Source organism: Rhineura floridana, chromosome 16, assembly GCF_030035675.1.
Source record: "Rhineura floridana isolate rRhiFlo1 chromosome 16, rRhiFlo1.hap2, whole genome shotgun sequence".
NCBI classification, from domain to species: domain Eukaryota; kingdom Metazoa; phylum Chordata; class Lepidosauria; order Squamata; family Rhineuridae; genus Rhineura; species Rhineura floridana.
Genome location: NC_084495.1, coordinates 19,630,857 through 19,648,681, shown reverse-complemented (window position 1 = coordinate 19,648,681; position 17,825 = coordinate 19,630,857).

The following is a 17,825-nucleotide window of genomic DNA, read 5'->3' as shown; positions in this document are numbered from 1 at the left end:
AGCCAAAGTTAAGCCCATTTCAGTTCTATTGATTTCTGGTGCCCAAAAACTCTGTTACACTCATCAATGGAACTTTAAAAGAGTGCTTAAATTTGACTGGATGGTGATGTTACCACACAGAAGGACAATGTACAACACCCCTCAAAGCAGCAATGGCTACATGATGAGCTGATTGTGTGAAGCACATTACCATATGCTACAAACCCTTGTATGTAAATTCCCAGTGCCACCTCTAGCATCTGGGATTTTGGACCCCTACCATGAAGCAAATCCCTGTCTCTAAACAAACACACAGGAGGAAAGCTCTTTTTCACAATGCTATATCTGGTTAGACTAGTCCAGCTCTTTCTCAGAACCCCTCTTTTGCAAGGAACTCTTCAAATGCTCTGCAACCCAAGTCTCTGCTCAAGCAGATATGTAACAAGCTAACTTGGACTGACTTTATTTTATTTGCAAGGGGGGGGAGGGGGGAGATTGTTGTCTTACTTTTCCCTTCCCCCTTTCCCCATAATACAATTCTTTATATTTTGGCATTTGCCTTCTCTGAGTTTAAAAAGCAATTATCTGGAATTTCCCAATTGTCCTGATTGCTTGCACAAAGCTTGCACTGAGGTTTGATTACATCCAATCTTTAATTAGCATTGTGCAACCAAAATTAGTGGAACCCTAAGACTGGAGGCATGCCCGTGGAAACACAGACAGCAGTGCATAGAAAGAGACAATCATCCCAGTAATAAACACTGAAGGATTTTATTCAGTACAACAAGGAATAGCAACACAGGCTTGCTGTCACAGGGGCAATGAAATGGGGCATATTAATGCAGAGGGATGGGGGAGAATGTGTTGTCCAAAATAATTCATGAAGATTTGGGATCTTACTTTGGATGATCGCCACTAGTCTATACAGTTGTGGGGTGGGGGATACAATCCATCATGTCAGCAATGTCAAAAGTCAAGGTGCTTGGACATTTCACTCCTTCACACAGAAAGCTCTATAAACTGGCACTGACACCCAACCAGTCCAATAGGACAGGCTATGACTTGACTTGTTCCTTGGATGAGTAAGCTGTTCAGGACAAAGCGTTGTAGCACTTGAGGAACAACCTGGAGGTGCAGTCACTTGCAACAAGGGACAGGCAAATCTGTCAATTTCACTTTCTCTCCAATTCTCATATTTTCCAGTGTCAAGGTCGATTCTTCACACTTCCAATTTTTTTACATTTTTTGCCATTTTTTAAAAAGATTGTTTTAGATAAACCCCTTAAGAGGATTTTTGCTGATGAAGCAGTATATAAATAAAATAAAATACATAAAAGTAGGCATCTAGTACCTTGCTGTTCTGCCTCTGGCATTTTGTTCAAGGTTAGCTAACGGGAAGAAGATGGGTAGGCTTTTAAAAGAACTTCATTAAACAACCAACTAAGCTTTTTATGTTTTGGATCCAGGAACAAAGTGGATTCATTATGGGATCTCATTTTACGTCAGGGCAAGGCTCAGTTTAACTCACCTGGACCTAAAAGCTTGATTTTGGTGAGTGTCGTCTTATCTTTCATAGCTCAGACTCTTCCATCCACCCTCCACCTTGCTAAAGTGGGTGGTTTGGTGGTGAAAGGGTCTGTTCTTTCATAGGTGGAAGCTCTATCCTTGCTCTCTCTCATTCTCGTCTGATATACTATGGGCAAAGCCAGTATCTGTATTGAAAACGGCTTCTGCTATCCACACCAAGCGGCTGTTGTAATGATCTGGGGAAAAACAATATATTTACAATGCAAGGCAAGGCAAGTTCTTCCACACAACCAAAATGGCACAGCTTGTTTCAGGTTAGCTGGCACAGCGAAGCACAGCTGTAAGCAGGGAACCCACATTCTGAACAGGCTGGGTTCGAAGGCATTCTCTAGGAGGAATTTGGAAAAAGATGGGCATACTTGCACAGAGAAGGCCATCCAGGTCCTTGCATTCAGTTGGTGACACAATACTTCCAGAAACAAGCTGGCAAAGAAAAGCAAAGAGAGGAGGGAGAGGAAAAAGGCACTGCAATTAATGGCAAGAAACAGTTACACTTCCCACATTTCAGGAAGCTCTACTTCTTGATTGTCAAGAGACATGGTGGGGCTGAGATGTGGTGTGGGTGGGGGCTAGGCCTGTGGCAAAAATAGAGATGCAAGGATCTGTCTGTTTCGGTTCTCTTAGTTTCTTGTTTTTCCAGTCTTAAATTCACATTTCTGCAGCAATTTGCTATTTAAAAAAAAAATCCTTGAGAAAATTCAGTGTTTTAGTGCAAATTTATCCTAATCAGCACATTTTAGTATGCAGTTTTGACAAATGCATATTTTTTGCAATCAGTTTCTCTTAATATAATGCATTATGGATGTTATTTTCATTAATACGTGCATTTATATGCACACTTTACCCTAATATATGCATTTTGTACACATTGCTTAGCTGAAGAATTACATTTCAAAATTCAGAAAAGTGCACTTTTTAAAAAAATCCTTGCGATCTTTTTTTTAGTATTTTAGGGCAAATTTATCCTAATATATGCGATTTTGACTAACATACACAATTTTGCAAGCATCTTCTCCTAACATTGCAGTTTCATATTTTCACTAATATAGTCGTGATATGTACATTTCCCCCTAACCTAATAGATGCATTTTCTAAACATTCTTTGGTTGGTGAACTGCACTGCAAAATTCAGATAGGTGCAAATTTTGAAGGATGGCTGTATTTCAGTTCTCATATCATTTTGGAAAGTGTGAATTTGATAGGTTTGGCTTTAAATTCAAACTGAATTGAATTGCTCCCCCATCCCTAGATAAAAGTGAGCACCACTGCACAAACACATAGGACCAGCAAAATGTTTCACTAAGGGCCACACGAGATGTGGCATGGTTCATGCAAAAGTTCATGCCCTGGGCTCCTGCTGGGAAGAAGGGTGGGATATAAATAAATAAGTTAGTTAGTTAGTTAGTTAGTTAAATAAATAAAAGTACATCAAAATGGACTTTTAAAATTAAATAGCCATCGCAGGAGGGTGGTGTTTGGGATCAGGATGACAGGAATGGGGAGCGGCTTTAAACCTTTGCTAGGATGGTGAATCTGCTGTTTTGGTTTTTTAAAAGATTCAAAACAACAGTGGACCAAGAAAAAGATTGAAACACGTCAGCATCTATGTGTCTGGATAACCTTGAACAAATGTCTAATGACTAATGACAAATGAATAATGGGAAGATGTGTAAACACCCCACAAGCATATCAGGATGAACGTTCATACTTGTACAACCTCCCTGCCAACAAATCAGAATGAATGTTCAATAAAGAGCAGACACAGCTTCACCACCGAGTAAGATTTGTGGAAGCAAATCAGGATGAAAGCTGAACAAACATGTTGCCTGGAGGAGCCAAAAGCTTCCAGTGTTGCCTTGAATCCCGTCTGCAAAATACTGACAGTCTGGAGATGACCAAGGACAACAAGAGAGGGCAGAGCTCAGCACACTGATCCCTGCTCCCCCTCCGTGCAAATTGTTTTTACATGAGCGTAGAAGGCCTGGAGAAGGGTTAACTGTCATGGCTTTCCCTAGGATGGGTAAATATGTCAATTTCACTTTTTCTCACTTGCACACTTTCCCAGTCTTCAGCTCTCTACATTTCCACATCAGTTTTTTAAAAAGTCCTCATGAAAATTGACGAGCATTTTAGTGTGAATTTCCCCTATATATCAATTTTTGTATGCAATATTGCCTAATAGACACATTTTAGATAGTGTTTCCCCTCATATAATGCATTTTTATATGTTATTTTCATGAATATAGGCATTTCTGTGCCCACTTTACCTCAGTATATGCATTTTAGTACATGTTACTTGGCTGTGAACTGTATTGCAAAATTCAGAGAAGTGTGAATTTTGAAGGATGACTGTGATTCGGTTCTCATATCGTTTCAGAAAGTGTGAATTGGCTAAGTTTTACTTTAAATGAATCAAATATCTCCCCCATCCATTTTCTCAAATAGGAATTTGGTTAGGGGGCTAAGAATGTTGTGAGGCCTCTCCCCCTAGGGACCTTCTACCTGTACAGGCCTGAAGTGGTACAATGAGGAATTCTACTATCTGCATAATGTAGAAACCAGCTCGCTTTCACTCACATTACCAAAATCCAGAGATGTCTCTCACCTCTCTTGCTTGGCTTCTGAGGAGACTGATCTGCTTTGACAAAAGCCTGGCTCCGAAGCTTGTCTGCTGTTGCCAGTTTCCACAGAATGGTCTTCACATCCTCCATCTGAAATACAGAGATGGACAGATGATCAGTCTATTTCCAGTCCCTGTCAGTTTTGCATGTGTTTATTCATATGTCTGTTCTCTCCCAGTTATACATTAAATTGCTTTCCCCCCCAAATCTGCAAGGATTAAATGTGTATTTAAATCCATTTGTCTCAAAGAATGCATTTCTAGGCCTGTTTTACCCTATGATGTGCATTCTTGAGCTGCCAAACAGTTAACAGGAAAATAAAAAGGAGTAGCTGGAAAATGAGAGAGAGAGACATTAAAATGTGTACAAAGTTTAGAAAGAACCATCTCATTGTCTGGGTTAGGGACGGGTGAATCTGTCAATTTTGATTACTCTATGTTTCTATTTTTTCCAGGATTCAATGCAAACTGAATCAAATTTCTCCCTCATCCCTAGTCTGGATAGATAATTTTCTTGTCTACAGTGAAATGCTATTTTAAGGTGTCCCCAGAAATGGGTGATTCTGTCAAATTTGGTTTCTCTCATTTTCCCATTTTTCCAATTTCAAGAGCAGTTCTCCATGTTAGTTTGCATTAAAAAATATCCTCATGACACTTCATTACCATTTTAGCACACATTTCTCCAAATATACAAATGCTTATATGCAATTTTGCCTAACACAGACTTGCAAAGCAATTTTCCCTTTTATAATGGGGTTTTATATGTTATTTTGACGAATATATGCATTTTTAGCACACTTTCCCCTAGTATATACATTTTGGTATACATTGGCTGGGGGGGGGGAATCGGAGGAGTGTGAATGTTGAAGAATGGCTATGTTTCAGTTTGTGCGTTGTTTCACGAAGTACAAATTAGGTAAGTTTACCTTCAATTGCAAACTGAATTGAATTTCACCCTGTCCCTCTGGGTAGATGATTTCCTTGTTCGCAGTGAAATTTGATATATTCATCTTTAAATGTGAATTTAATTGAATTTCTCCCCCATCCCTGGTTTAAAATATATATGTGATCTGTTTTAATCTATAAAAAGTTGGGAGCGTATGCCTTGAACACTCACCAGATTATCAGGGCTGTCTTCCTGAAGAGACTCCTTGCCTCCTGCAATGATAAAATACATCTGGAAATCCCTCCGCAAACAGCAAAACACACAGAGAGAGAGACTACTGGGCTTTGCCCTGCAAGGAATGGCTCTCAGTCATTGTCCAAGAAAAAAGTAATAAAAAGTAAATCGTAGAATCGTAGAACAGTAGAGTTGGAAGGGGTCTATAAGGCCATTGAGCCCAATCCCCTGCTAAGTGCAGGAATCCATGTTAAAGCATATCTAACAGGTGGCTGTCCAGCTGCCTCTTGAATGCCTCTAGTGCTGGAGAGCCCACCACCTCTATAATTGCACTGGAGTGTGGGATGACAACCAAACTTTGTGCAAACTAACACAGCCCCCTAGGAGTGCCCCAAACCATGCCCTCGCACTAACCATTCCACCGTCCACCTTTCTGGATCTGATTAATTCCTTCTTCCAGGGCAGAGAAAGCTGAATTCAGCTTCCAGGACTGACGAAGTCCTGGAGAAGGTGCATCATCTGGTATGAAGCCTTCGGCGTTGTCCACCAAGTTAAAATCCGTAGGTACAAAATCTGAATAGAACATAAAAAAAGAGACTTTGAACCATAGAAGCCCCAGTGATCCATCAGGGAGAAAAAAGAGACAGATTGGCGCACAGATGAAGAAACTGTGATGTAACAATGCAACTTAAACAAAAACTGAAGCTGAGTTTAGGTGTGATTATAAACAGAGCAGGACCTTCCAGACTCCACTTGCCATCATCTCTGACCACTGGCCATGCTGATTGGAAATGGAGTCCAACAATATCTGGAGGGGCATAAGCTTCTCCATCCCTGGATTATAAGAGCATGGGATGAATCCGAGGCAGAAGTTCATTAAATGTGAGAGCATAGGAAGCTGCCTGATGCTAAATCCGACCATTGGTTCATGTAGTCCAATATTGTCTACACAGACTGGCAGCAGCTCTTTAGGATTTCAGACAGGTTTTTTTCTCCTAGCTCTATCTGGAGATGCTGGGGATTGAACCTGGGGTCTGCATGTAAAGAAGATACCCCTGAGCTATGGTCTTTCCAATACAGAAAGAGCCTCAGAATGATCAAACCTGATTTCCTCTATTTGGAAGAGTCCAAACAGGACTTTGAATGGTTCGGTTCCATGCCAGGGAAGGTCTATATAAATTTTCCTCTTGCAAGACTGCTTAGATAGGGTATGGAGGAAGTGGATAGAGAGGTGTTTTACTCTCTGCTTATGAATGGGTGCATCTGGCAAGTTTGATTTCTCCCAGTTTCTCTCTTCTTCACTTTTCACATAAATTTGCAATTTTGTTCTTAAAAAAAGTCCTCATGAAATATCAGCATTTCAGGGAGAATTTCACCTAATATACACATTTGCATGCAATTTTGCCTAAAATACACATTTTTTGCAAACCAATTCCCCCTGTTATAATGCATTTGTGCATGCTATTTTCATCAATATATACACTTTACCCCCCCAGTACATGCATTTTTTGTACACATTACTTGGCTGGAGAACTGGACTGTAAAATTCAGAGAAGTGCAAAGTTTGAAGGATGGCTGGGTTACCGTTCACATTTTGTTTTGGAAAGTGTGAAGTACGTAAGTTCAGCTTTAAATGTGACCTGAAATGATATTCACCTTCCCTATGTCATCCCTATGTCTGATATATATTACTAGAATTCAAAATCATTCAGTGACAGCAGACTCGCGTAAACACGCTTTCCCACATAATAGAATTTGCTGAAGTAGCAATGATGCCGCCGCTTAAGAAGGATAATTGGTCAAATGCATGAAGGAGATGTATAATCCCATGACAATTACAGAATCATAGGATAGTAGAGTTGGAAGCAGCTTATACGGCCATCGAGTCCAACCCCTTGCTCAATGCAGGAATCCAAAGTAAAGCATATCCGACAGGGGGCTGTCCAGCTGCCTCTTGAAGGCCTCCAGTGTTGGAGAGCCCACCACGTCCCTAGGTCATTGGTTCCATTGTCATACTGTTCTAACAGTCAGGAGGCTTTTCCTGATGTTCAACTGAAATCTGGCTTCCTGTCACTTGAGCCCATTTTTCCATGTCCTCCACTCTGGGATGATCGAAAAGAGATTCTGGTCCTCCTCTGTGTGACAACCTTTCAAGTACTTGAAGAGTGCTATCCTATCTCCCCTCGGTCTTCTCTTATCAAGGCTAAACATGCCCACTTCTTTCGGTCTCTCCTCGTAGGGCTTTGTTTCCAGTCCCCTGATCATCCTTGTTGCCTTCCTCTGAACCTCTTTCAGTTTGTCTGCATCCTTCTTAAAATGTTGTGTCCAGAAGTGGATGCAGTACTCAACACGAGGCCTAACTAGTGCCAAATAGAGGAGAATTAGTACGTCATGCGATTTGGAAACTATACTTCTGTTAATGCAGCTCTTAATATGAAACTTCCCATTTTCAGAGGCAGCACAGGATAATACCAGTTGCTTGGGAACAACTGTGGGAGAGGGCTATTGCGCTCAAGTCTTGCTTGTAGGCATCCTACTATGGTGGACCAGACAGGAGGATGGTGGACTAGACAGATAAGCCTTCCTCAACCTAGTATCCCCATAAGTTTTGAACTACAACTCCCATTGTCCCTGACCTTTGGCCATGCTGGCTGATGCTGATAGGATTCGGAGTCTATTTGGAGGGCCTGGTTTTCCATCTCTGTACTAGTTGCTATGAAGATTTCAGGTTACACCTAAGACTTCCTTTCCTTTTTGTGAGTCTGTAATTCAGGAATGTGGAATCTGTAGCCATCCGGATGTTGTTAAGACAACACCCGTCATCCTTGACCATTGGCCACACTTGCTGGGCTGATGGGAGTTGGGAGTCCAACAACATCTGGTGGTCACCAGGTTGGGGAAGGGTGAGACGGACCTTTGGATGGACCTCCAGCAGCGCTCCAAGTATGTTCTTATGCATTCATAGCCTAGCATGAAACTATCACAACAGCACCAACCAACTTCCACCCCAAAGTGACTCTTACCTTGCATGCCATCAACGTCCGGGTAAACAGGATAGGTGTCCACACAGCGGGCAACTGAAAGGGCTACAACAGCATACACCAAAATCTGGAACTGCATCTCCATTTGTCTGCTGCCCCCTCTCCGCAGCTTGGCCAAACTGTAAGGATCTTGCACTGCCCTGAGTGCTTGGGCAGAAAGGACCCTCCTTTATACCCTCTTCCTCCATCTATCTATCTCTGCAAGATCAATACATTATCATCTTGTAAGTGATTCTCACCATCCCAGCCATCCATCAATCGCAGTGACAAACGGACAAGCGTTAACAGGGTTTGTCATCCCAACGCACCGTCATCCCTTCACACTTCTGTCCTATCGTCGCTTGAACAGGTAGCCCTTAACAAATGTTTGGACTGGATCGGAGAGGTCATTACCGTTTGCTTTGGCCAAGAGAACCTGTGGTAGAATCAGAGGGCTGTGACGTCAAGGACTTACCGAAGTGAACAACAAGTTGGGTCTGGAATGAATGGAATTGACAGTAAAACAAATGATACTTTTTTTGGTATGCATCATGCAAACCAGCATTTCCTGTTCATGGGATATTACTCTGCAAAGATCACCGCCCCCGCCCCCCCATTTAAAGGCCATGCAGAGGAGTTTACTTCTAGGAGGCAAACAGCACCTCCTTGGCAATGCATTTCCTTTGCTTCCTGCCAAAGTTTTGCTGGAGTCAAGAGTCCATCAAGGCTAGGATCATCCATGCATTCTTATAGGATAGGAATAAGAGACCTTTTTCAGCCCTCAGGCTGCATTCCCTCCTGGGTAACTTTCTGGGGGCCACATGCCAGTGATGGGGAGGGCTCAAGGCAATAGTAGCCAGAGCAATGAGTGTAAAACTTAACTTTGTACAGTAGGCTCGTTTCTACTTGCACACCCCTCTCTATCCTCCATCCAGGCAAACACAGAAAGCTGCCTTTTACTGAGTTAGACCATTGATCCATCTCACTCAGTGCTGTCTACACTGACTGGCAGTGGCTACTTAAGATTTCAGGTAGGATTCTTTTCCAGCCCTACCTGGGGATGATGGACCTGGGGCCTTCCGCATGGAACCGCTGAACTACAGCCCTTCCCAAAGTGCAAGTCAGGCGAGCAGGGTGTGAAGCAAGGCCAATGGAAGGTGCGGCCTGGGAGAGTCCCAAGGGCCAGGCAGAGAGGTTTGGAATGCTGCATTTGGCTCCAGGGCCTGAGGTTTCTCAGTAGGAGTCCAAGACATCACACTAAAAGCAAAAGGATGTCCATGGAATAGCCCTAGCTGCACTCTGCTGTTGGCAAGTGATCAGCTGTTCATGGTTCAAAACTGTTCTTGAAGGAGACTCTCGCCCCGCTGGAACAGATTAAAGATCTATCTAGTCGAGTATCTAGTTTCAAATAGTAGACAACCAGGTGTCTCTAGGAAGCCCACAACAAGTGGCACATGAAGTCCCCCTCCAACTGTTTTTTCACCAGCCTTGTTAGTCACAAGTACACTCTCTTTGCACATGGAGGCTTCATTTAGCTGTCAGGGCTAACAGTTGTTGAGAAGCTGCTGAAGGCCCCTTGTACTAATCAGGGCTCCTGCTTGCAAACCGGATCTTGCCCTTTCTTGTCCACTGAACCACCTGCGCTTATTTCTGAGCTCCCCCCCCCGCTGCATATGGGTTGATTGGTGATCCTTTCCTTGTGCTGGGTTAAGGAGTGAAGCTTTTGTCAGTAGGGGAGACTAAGAGTAGCCAGCCAGGAAGGTAAGGCTAAAGGTTCCAGCCATCTGAGAATGGCTTGTATCTCGCTATTCCCTTGCCTCCTTTTTACTGGAGAAGCCCTCTTTCACTATTTAACTGGAGAAGATTTCTGTAACTGGAGAAGCCCTCTTTTACTGGAGAAGTCCTATTTCTAAGCTGTGCCCAGATCATGCATGTTTATATAATTCTAAAACAGGGGTGGAGAACCTATGCCCTTCCAGATGATGTTGGATAACTGCCCTTATCATCCCTAAGTCCACCAGCCATACTGGCTGGAGCTGATGGGAATTTGGAGTCCAACATCTGGAGGACCACAGGACCCCTATTCCTTTTCTAAAATGTGTGACTATGGGTGCCTCCAGTGGCGGCTGGTGGTGCCATGTCAGTGGGGCAGTGAAATCCACTCCGGATTTTAGTCCAGACTTTCAAAGAGCTGTCCAAGCAGCTTTCAGCCACTGGGTGCCTCCACATTGTAACAGTATTGCAGGAGGGATTCAAGTGCATCTGGAACTTCAGGTTTCCACAGTTAAAGTGGATTAAAGGGCTCTATCACCCTAGTGCAACAAATCCACTTGGAAAAGAATTTGACTTCTTGCAGTTTGGAAAGTGAAGGGAAAATGCATTGAAAAGTGTGGGATGAAGGGATGACTAATAGGAAGCTGTATAAGCACCCCGCAGGCAAATGAGGATGAAACAGGATGAACGCTCATTGTTGTATAACCGCCCTGCAAACAAATATGAACAAATGTTCAATAAGGACTGGGTGTAATCTAACCTCCGTGTTAACTTTGTGCAAGCAAATCAGGATGAATGCTCAAAAACCAGGGCATCTGAAGGTAGTAATGGGTGACTTCAACTACCCGGACATAGACTGGCTGCATATGTGTTCCAGTCATGACAAAGAAACAAAGTTTCTAGATATTCTAAATGACTATTCCCTAGACCAGTTGGTCATGGAACCGACCAGAGGGACGGCAACCCTGGACTTAATCCTCAGTGGGAACCGGGACCTGGTGCGAGATGTAAGTGTTGTTGAACCGATTGGGAGCAGTGACCACAGTGCTATTAAATTAAACATACATGTAACTGGCCAATTGCCAAGAAAATCCAACACGGTCACATTTGACTTCAAAAGAGGAAACTTCACAAAAATGAGGGGATTGGTAAAAAAAAAGCTGAAAAACAAAGTCCAGAGGGTCACATCACTTGAAAATGCTTGGAAGTTGTTTAAAAACACTATATTAGAAGCTCAACTGGAGTGCATACCGCAGATCAGAAAAGGTACCGCCAGGGCCAAGAAGATGCCAGCATGGTTAACGAGCAAAGTCAAGGAAGCTCTTAGAGGCAAAAAGTCTTCCTTCAGAAAATGGAAGTCTTGTCCGAATGAAGAAAATAAAAAAGAACACAAACTCTGGCAAAAGAAATGCAAGAGGACAATAAGGGATGCTAAAAAAGAATTTGAGGAGCACATTGCTAAGAACATAAAAACCAACAAAAAAAAATTATATAAATACATTCAAAGCAGGAGACCATCTAGGGAGACAATTGGACCCTTGGATGATAAGGGAGTCAAAGGTGTACTAAAGAACGATAAGGAGATTGCAGAGAAGCTAAATGAATTCTTTGCATCTGTCTTCACAGTGGAAGATATAGGGCAGACCCCTGAACCTGAACTAACATTTGCAGGAAGGGATTCTGAGGAACTGAGACAAATAGTGGTAACGAGAGAGGAAGTTCTAAGCTTAATGGACAATATAAAAACTGACAAATCACCGGGCCCGGATGGCATCCACCCGAGAGTTCTCAAAGAACTCAAATGTGAAATTGCTGATCTGCTAACGAAAATATGTAACTTGTCCCTTGGGTCCTCCTCCGTGCCTGAGGACTGGAAAGTGGCAAATGTAACGCCAATCTTCAAAAAGGGATCCAGAGGGGATCCTGGAAATTACAGGCCAGTTAGCTTAACTTCTGTCCCTGGAAAACTGGTAGAAAGTATTATTAAAGCTAGATTAACTAAGCACATAGAAGAGCAAGCCTTGCTGAAGCAGAGCCAGCATGGCTTCTGCAAGGGAAAGTCCTGTCTCAGTAACCTATTAGAATTCTTTGAGAGTGTCAACAAGCATATAGATAGAGGTGATCCAGTGGACATAGTGTACTTAGACTTTCAAAAAGTGTTTGACAAGGTACCTCACCAAAGGCTTCTGAGGAAGCTTAGCAGTCATGGAATAAGAGGAGAGGTCCTCTTGTGGATAAGAAATTGGTTAAGAAGCAGAAAGCAGAGAGTAGGAATAAACAGACAGTTCTCCCAATGGAGGGCTGTAGAAAGTGGAGTCCCTCAAGGATCGGTATTGGGATCTGTACTTTTCAACTTGTTCATTAATGACCTAGAATTAGGAGTGAGCAGTGAAGTGGCCAAGTTTGCTGATGACACTAAATTGTTCAGGGTTGTTAAAACAAAAAGGGATTGCGAAGAGCTCCAAAAAGACCTCTCCAAACTGAGTGAATGGGCAGAAAAATGGCAAATGCAATTCAATATAAACAAGTGTAAAATTATGCATATTGGAGCAAAAAATCTGAATTTCACATATACGCTCATGGGGTCTGAACTGGCGGTGACCGACCAGGAGAGAGACCTCGGGGTTGTAGTGGACAGCACGATGAAAATGTCGACCCAGTGTGCGGCAGCTGTGAAAAAGGCAAATTCCATGCTAGCGATAATTAGGAAAGGTATTGAAAATAAAACAGCCGATATCATAATGCCGTTGTATAAATCTATGGTGCGGCCGCATTTGGAATACTGTGTACAGTTCTGGTCGCCTCATCTCAAAAAGGATATTATAGAGTTGGAAAAGGTTCAGAAGAGGGCAACCAGAATGATCAAGGGGATGGAGCGACTCCCTTACGAGGAAAGGTTGCAGCATTTGGGGCTTTTTAGTTTAGAGAAAAGGCGGGTCAGAGGAGACATGATAGAAGTGTATAAAATTATGCATGGCAGTGAGAAAGTGGATAGAGAAAAGTTCTACTCCCTCTCTCATAATACTAGAACTCGTGGACATTCAAAGAAGCTGAATGTTGGAAGATTCAGGACAGACAAAAGGAAGTACTTCTTTACTCAGTGCATAGTTAAACTATGGAATTTGCTCCCACAAGATGCAGAAATGGCCACCAGCTTGGATGGCTTTAAAAGAACATTAGACAAATTCATGGAGGACAGCGCTATCAATGGCTACTAGCCATGATGGCTGTGCTCTGCCACCCTAGTCAGAGGCAGCATGCTTCTGAAAACCAGTTGCCGGAAGCCTCAGGAGGGGAGAGTGTTCTTGCACTCGGGTCCTGCTTGCGGGCTTCCCCCAGGCACCTGGTTGGCCACTGTGAGAACAGGATGCTGGACTAGATGGGCCACTGGACTGATCCAGCAGGCTCTTCTTATGACCTTATGACATTGGAGCTCCAACAATACTCTTGTCTGCGGCTTGCTGACCTATAGGAGACCCAAAAGCTACATCAGCCAGCTTCTGCTTTTGTGCTTCTTGATGGCTCCACATCAGAGCCACCGACATACGGCTGCAGAAAAATGGACAAACATTCCACCTGCATCTTTCCAGAGGAGTCACATCAGCTGCTTCGAAGCTCGTTTTTCACCCTCAGTCCTGACAGCCTAATTTCCCTTCAGCAGCACATCCCTTGCCCGTCAGAGAGGGGAGAGGAAAGATGGATGAAACAGAACACTCATCCATCTTGGCCTGAAGTGCCCATCATTGCTTCAGGTACCTTGCCCTAACAACATCTATTTGTGTCCTGTATCCAATTTGCTCCTATTTATTTGATGTCGGGTGTCATCGAATGAAAAATTCTAGACGTGAGCCACTAGCTGGCTCAAGGCAAAAAGAGGGTATCAAAGAAGCTCCAGAAGACTCATAGGAGACATACAGCAGTCCTCCAGGCCTGCTTTTTATTGTGCATTTATGCTGATTTTCATGCTCATGATGGTATTCTGGGCAGTTATGTGCAATTCCTCTTTCAGTATTGTTTGTGCCTGCAAACATTCGGGGCAGCCACACTGCTTTGTTTCCAACCATGTCCTGGAACATCCTGCTGAAATCCTGTAACTGTTTATACCACAAACGTTCCGGTTTATATTTCCCCTCCCCCCGCTTTCGTTGCGCTGTAGTGCACGAGTGACCCTCCAGATGGCAATAATGCACTGACATTGGGGGAGCATTGTAAAACAACTAATAAAGCAGACTGATATGTGGAGTGTTCAGCTATAGATCCACCACTAACACACTTTGATTGCGTCAATGGCATGTCACAGAGTACACCTGTAAAGGGACCACAGTTGTTTATTTAATTAGTTAGTTATAAAGTTATTTCGATACAGCCCTCTCATAAAATATCAGGGCAGTGTACAGCAATATGAAAACGTTTCAAAGATTAAAAGTAGCATACAACAATCATTAAAATGACTGGCTGCTTGAGAAAATTTGGAAAAACTGCGTAGGCCTGTCAGCATAAAAAGAAACGCCTGGAAGGCAAAAGCAGCACCTTGTGGATAAAGAACCAACTCTGTTCGATACCAGTCTGTTAGGTTGATGGAATGCTTTGGAACCAATGCTTTGGAACCAGCACCGGCCAACAGATCCCATCCCTACTGGGAAAGACTGATTGTTAAACCACTCTGGAAATTGTAGCCCTGTGAGCAGAATAGGGGTCTCCTAACAATTCCTTGCTCTTGTGAGGCCAGACAAATACATTTCTGTTTTCCTAGCCTTTTAAGACCTGCTAGCGTAACCATTTTTTGCTTAATCCAATTTGATTTTACCCTCTATTTCCGTAGGTTTTTCCTGTTTCAGCTTATTTATTTTGATGCTTCCTTATTTTTCATTACTACGACTACTATTTTTTAATTACACATTTATTTTCTTACTATGCTGTTACCTGCCCTGGGAACATGAATGTATGCCGAAAATGTAGGAAATATAAATTGTGTAAATAAATATGTTTCAAACATTGATCTCCCTTCCTTTGCTTTGGCAGAAGGGAGAGCCAAACTGAAGTCTCTTACTCCCCATAGGCCATGAGGCTCATTCAAAATAAACTAGTACTGTTTGTTTAACAAACAAAACAGCCACAGAGGAGCAAAAGGGTGGTGAATAACTGTGTGTTTACCCTGGAGAGTCACAGCCAGGGACTAAATGGACAGATAGCCTGAGCTGGGAGAAGGCAGCTCCCTCAATATGGTACATTATCTCAGTGAATGGGTCAGGCTTGTTTGGCCTTGCATCCATAAATCTTTAGTCCAGACTTTCCCAACCAGTGTGCCTCCAGCTGTTGTTGGACAATAACTCCCATCACCCTCAGCCAGCATTGCCAATGGTCAGGAAAGATGGGAATTGTGGTCCAACAACATCTGGAGGCACACTGGAGTCACTTCTCCTGCATCTCCTTTTCGGAATTATTGAGACAGTTGACTGTGGGATAATGCACTTTGCATTTTCGATCAGAGTTTTCTGCTGGATTTTTCAACAGGCTGCTATAGCTGTAAACTTTAGCAGTATCTTAATGGGCAGACATTAGCAGGCATTCGTTTCCTTGCCCTGGAAAGCTTTACTGGCTGATTTCTGTACATAGCCTGCTGTTGTTAAGAATACAAGCAGGTCAGGCTAGTGTCTGTTCTCTTCCCTCCCCCACCCCACCCCCCCAAAATTGGCAACCATAGTTCCAACCCACGTCATTCATTCTTTGTCAAGAATATCAGCCAATGTAGCAGTTTATGTAAACTCTGTAGTTCATCTGTGCTTTGGTACCTGCATTGGGGGCAAACTTTAAACGGCCATTGTCTCTGGGTCGGAAAAGCCTGGTGCATTTTTTTCCTTTTTGTTTGCTATACCAAAGCAACCCTGATGTTTGTCTTCCCATCACTAGCAGCTGCTAGCGCATTATTTGCATAGTTAAGGGCACTACAGCAGCATCTAGGAACAAGATGCAGAGATTCCCCTTGGAAAAAAGTTTGGGGAGCCAGGGTCACAGTTCATAGACCTGAGTGCTGAAGAGGAGCCACCCACTGAAGGCAGCCACACGTGGGGCAGCCATTGCTAAGCAAGCAGGGAACGCCTCAGAAAGGATATTGGGGGGCCAAACAGGGTCCAGAAAAGGGCAACCAAAATGATCAAGGGGCTACAGCAACTCCCCTATGAGGAAACAGTTGGGGCTTTTTACTTTAGAGAAAGCACATTGTGGAGAAAGTGGAGGAAGGTTTTTCTCCCTCCCTCATAACACTAGAACTTGGTGTCATCCAATAAAGCTGAATGTTAGGAGATTCAGGACAGACAAGTTTTTCCTCGCTCAGCGCATCAGCAATGGAATTCACTCCCACAAGAGGCAGCGATGGCCGCCAACTTGGATGGCTTTAAAAAAAGGTTTAGATACTCATGCAGGGTAAGGCTATCAATGGTAACTAGCCACAATGGCTATGTTCTTCCTCCGCTGACACCAGTTGCCGGGGACCATGAGTGAGAGAGTGCTATTCTGCTCAGGCCATGGCAACTGTGTACTGCTTCCACAAAGACAGCATGCCTTTGGATACCAGTTTCTAGGAATCACAGGTGGAATGATGTTGCACTCAGGTCCTGCTTGCAGGCTTCCATCGGCATCTGGTTGGCCGCTGTGAGAATAGGATGCTGGAGTAGAGGGGCCACTGGTCTGATCCAGCAGGCTCTTCTTTACGTTCTTATGAAAGGATATAGAAAGGGTGGTAGAGCAGTTACCGCCGTCCCGTCCCCCACGAGTCCACAATCAAATATCCACAATTTACAGGAAATCTCTCCACTCTTGATCTCACAATGGACGAGAGCTTGGAAAAGTTACTTTTTTGAACTACAACTCCCATCAGCCCAATCCAGTGGCCATGCTGGCTGGGGCTGATGGTAGTTGTAGTTCAAAAAAAGTAACTTTTCCAAGCTCTGCAATGGACAACGGATTAAACTGCTTGTCTGCATTTGGGAAGGCGAGGGTGGGGAGAGGGAGTTCTGCAATTGAGTATAAAGCAAGTACAACAAAATGTTGTGGTACATCCTTGCCTCCTAAACAGGAGTGCTCTTGTTCAGGGTTCCAGCTAGCCATGCTCTCTTCTGTGATACTATAAAAAGTTGTAAGGGGCTCAAGCCAGCCAGACCACTCACCAGGCCTGCAGTTTTGTTTACATTTTTCAAATGACTCGCATTCCATAGTTCCTGGAGGCCACTGAACATACTCAGTTCTCATGCAGATGTTTGATTATGCTGCTTCAAACCTCAGGGTGCCCCAAGCAGGCTGATCCTTGCCCCTTGTTTCACAGTGGCAGTTTTGTCAATCTGGGGCAGGGTGGGTAGAACACTGAGTTCCATATTAGAGTATCATCATCACTCCTTGTCCTTACAAAACCAGGAGAAAGATAACATGCAGGTTTCTCCACGATATCCTTTTGGAACCATGCATGCCGCCCTCTATTAGCTTATCCTTTTTGTCCTGAACGTTTTAACCTGTCATGCTTAATGTTCAGTGTCAAGTGATTACAATTCCATTCTCTAGTAACTCTGGGCAGCGGTGAACAAATTTATCTTAAATCACCTCAACTGTGTAAACAAAAAGCTGGCGGAATTGTGTAAAGTGGTAAACCAGGGCTGTCTACGTTCCATAGCATTTGCAATTCAACATTGTCAGAACCACTCTTTTCTTTTTTAAAAGAAAATTCCTTTTCCTT